We start from the raw sequence: 2,847 nt of genomic DNA, 5'->3' as shown, positions 1-2,847 counted from the left end.
TAACTACCCAGAAATCTAACATGAGTCTTTAACTCCAGGTCATTTAACTTTTATGTGACTCTGCTATAGCCCATCTGAATCAAATATAAAGTCTCAGGGGACTTCTAGTGGTACCTCAGCCTTTTTATATTTGTTTTTTTGCAGTGGCACCCATTTAAAGAACTTTTGGCCTGACAACCCTATATCCAAGGCTGATATAGTAAGAAAATACCCACCATTCCCGTTAAGGTTAACGCTCTCCCATGCACACTAAAGTTTTCTGGCATTCCTTTTGGGGCCAAGTGTTAAAAGAAGCCTATCGTCACTACCTTCCATAAATATATCACTGTAGTCTAACAAATTATTAAAAAGGCCAATTTCACTCTTTAGAAATTGAACAGTTTGTTTGCAGAATAATCATATCTGCTCGACATCAAATCCTGCTTATTGCAATTATATTTCAATGTCATATTTTTTATTCCAATCTAATAAGATAGTTAAAGAAATCAGCATACAATACCTTATTTACCAAGACGCTAATAGAATAACAGTGTTAAAAGAAACATAAAGTGATACAGTTTTTAAAGTACATTAAGACATTTGTTTGATAGAGTACGTCTCATGCTCACAGTAACTCTAAAAGATCATGCTTTCGACAAGGATAGGATTTGAACCCATGCGTGCAGAGCACAATGGATTAGCAGTCCATTGTGAGTAAAAAAAGTATGCAAGCCTGTGAGAAGGCCAGTGGCTGGAAGTTGGAGAGGATTGTGCTGGGAGATGCAGGGAGGTGGAATGCCATTCTGCTGGTATTTGACTGGAAAGTCAAATACCACTTTCCTTGGCTGGTCTCCTACCATTCCTTTTTGAAACATCAATCATTGTAATAAAATATTCTTTCTGTCATTGTTTGTGAACATTAAGATCTACAGAGAAGCAACATCTCCTGGTCAGACCCTGTAATTCAGTGAAAGGGTGGAATCAGAGTAAAAATGTATGCAAGCCCGTGAGAAGACATTTGTTTGATAGAGTACGTCTCATCTCACAGGTAAGTTAGCAGCCATTCCGCTGGCATTTGACTGGGATGGGCCATTTCGAATGGATGCTACTGTGTAATTCTACCAGGAAGAATAAGGTGGTGGACTGAGCTCCACTCCAATCTAACAAGATACTTAAAGAAATCAGCATACAATACCTTATTTACCAAGATACTAATGGACAACAGCGTTAAGGGAAACATAAAGTGGTGGTTGCATTCTCAATTTCGCAGCCTTTAAGGTCATATCATAAGTGTTTCTGTATGTCTCTCTTGTCAAGTCAACACTCAATGGCTCCTTGAGCTCATATGTCTCTTGACTGGGATGGGCCATTTCGAATGGTTGCTACTGTGTAATTCTACCAAGAAGAATAAGGTGGTCGGCTGAGCTCCACTCCAATCTAACAAGATAGTTAAAGAAATCATTATACAATACCTATGTACCAAGATACTAATAGAATAACAGTGTTAAAGGAAACATAAAGTAAAGAGATTTGTTTGATAGAGAACGTCTCATCTCACAGGAACTCTATGAGAGAGTGTTTTCGACGAGGATGGGATTCGAACCCATGCGTGCAGAGCACAATGGATTAGCAGTCCATCGCCTTAACCTCTCGGCCACCTCGTCTCTGATTGGCCCTCCTAGACGTGAAACAAAATCGTGGACTGTTAATGGTGACCAGTGAATTTCTCTGCTGTGAGATCAATAAAGCTCATCTGATCTAATTTGAGAATCACTCGATGATCCATGTGGTGGCCTACACATTTTGCGAGAATCAATCGCGATGACAGTTCTCTTCAGATGGCAGAACATGGGGAATTAGCTCAAATGGTAGAGCGCTTGCTTAGCATGCAAGAGGTAGCGGGATCGATGCCTGCATTCTCCAATTGGCTCCTTTTAAAGTCATATAGCAAGGCCTGCAATATGTATCTTGCTAAGTCAATACTAAGGGGCTTCTTGCTTCTTCTCCTATAAGTTCTTTGACAATGGCAGATTGACTCCTACATGCTTCGCACAAGGACTCTTGCAAGAGTGGTGTAATTTCACGTCCAGTCCTAAAATTGACTTTTTTCTACCTCGATCATGACGTGGATGACTGAGGATCTTCACAGATAGATTAAAGTGTACTCTAGCCATCATATTTTGAAATACAGTAGTAGCCGTTCGACATTTCCCCACTTTCCTTGGCTTATCTCCTACCATTCCTTTTTGAAACATCAACATTTGTGCTAAAATATTCTTTCTGTCATTGTTTGTAAACATTTAGATCTTTAGAGAAGCACCATCTCCTGGTCAGACCCTGTAATTCAGTGAAAGAGTGGAGTTAGAGTAAAAAATTATTATTGCCAATGAGAAGGCCAGTTGCTGGAAGTTGGATGGGATTCTGCTGGGAGATGCAGGTAAGTTGGCTGCCATTCGGCTGGCATTTGACTGGGACGGGCCATTTTGAGTGGTTGCCACTGTATAATTCTGCCAGGAAGAATAAGGTGGTGGACTGAGCTCCACTCCAATCTAACAAGATAGTTAAAGAAATCAGCATACAATACCTTATTTACCAAGATGCTAATAGAATAACAGTGTTAAAAAAGACATAAAGTGATACAGTTTTTAAAGTGCATTAAGACGTTTGTTTGATAGAGTACGTCTCATGCTCACAGTAACTCTAGAAGATCATGCTTTCAACAAGGATGGGATTCGAACCCATGCGTGCAGAGCACAATGGATTAGCAGTCCATTGTGAGTAAAAAAGTATGCAAGCCTGTGAGAAGGCCAGTGGCTGGAAGTTGGGAGATGCAGGGAGGTGGAATGCCATTCTGCTGGTATTTGACTG

The 2,847-nt window shown here is 40.3% G+C and overlaps 2 non-coding genes across 2 annotated transcripts; one reads left to right on the top strand and one right to left on the bottom strand.

The window, feature by feature from the left end:
• Positions 1-1,561: 1,561 nt before the first annotated feature.
• trnas-gcu lies at positions 1,562-1,643 on the bottom strand. Its single transcript has one exon. It is a non-coding gene; the product is annotated as a tRNA-Ser (tRNA).
• Positions 1,644-1,829: 186 nt separating this feature from the next.
• On the top strand, positions 1,830-1,902 carry trnaa-agc. The gene has a single exon. It is a non-coding gene; the product is annotated as a tRNA-Ala (tRNA).
• Positions 1,903-2,847: the final 945 nt, after the last annotated feature.

Source organism: Cyprinodon variegatus, unplaced genomic scaffold (genome assembly GCF_000732505.1).
Source record: "Cyprinodon variegatus isolate N-32 unplaced genomic scaffold, C_variegatus-1.0 Scaffold306, whole genome shotgun sequence".
Taxonomy (NCBI): Eukaryota; Metazoa; Chordata; class Actinopteri; order Cyprinodontiformes; family Cyprinodontidae; genus Cyprinodon; species Cyprinodon variegatus.
This window is presented reverse-complemented; position numbering and strand designations above follow the sequence as displayed.